Consider the following 505-nt stretch of genomic DNA (forward strand, 5'->3'; position numbering starts at 1 on the left):
GTGTGTGTGTGTGTGTCTGTGTGTGTATGTGTGTGTGTCTCTGTGTGTGTCTGTGTGTCTCTCTGTGTCTGTCTCTCTGTGTGTCTGTATGTGTGTGTGCATGTGTCTGTGTGTGTGTCTCTCTGTCTGTCTGTTATATTGTGTGTGTCTGTCTGTGTGTGTCTCTGTGCGTTTGTGTGTGTGTGTGTGTTATACTGTGTGTGTTATATATTGTGCGTTATACTGTGTGTGTCTATTGCATCACTAGACACCATAAAAACCAACAGTAATCTCATCATATATATATATATTTTCCTCCCTACCTGCCAGGCGCTCCCTGCTGCTCTGCTCCCTCTCTCGTGCCGGGGGCTCCGCGGTGCCGTTCCCCCCGAGCCCGCTCAGCCCGAGCCCGGATCCTCCTCCGGCACCAGCACCACCTCCGCCGCCGCCACGCGCCAGCCGGCCATCCACCAGCTGCTCCTCGGAGCCTCCTCGGGTCCCTACGAAGGAGGTCTCCAGGCTGACC

At 54.9% G+C, this 505-nt stretch overlaps 1 protein-coding gene across 1 annotated transcript in view; it reads right to left on the reverse strand.

The window, feature by feature from the left end:
* Nucleotides 1-444: 444 nt before the first annotated feature.
* Nucleotides 445-505, reverse strand: part of LOC114555160 (rapamycin-insensitive companion of mTOR) — a 51,776-nt gene continuing 51,715 nt past the window's right edge. Inside the window, exon 31 of the mRNA XM_028577349.1 lies at nucleotides 445-505. This exon is cut by the window's right edge and continues 347 nt beyond it. The gene's annotated coding sequence lies outside the window, so the exon portion shown is untranslated.

This window comes from Perca flavescens, chromosome 5 (assembly GCF_004354835.1).
Source record: "Perca flavescens isolate YP-PL-M2 chromosome 5, PFLA_1.0, whole genome shotgun sequence".
NCBI classification, from domain to species: Eukaryota; Metazoa; Chordata; class Actinopteri; order Perciformes; family Percidae; genus Perca; species Perca flavescens.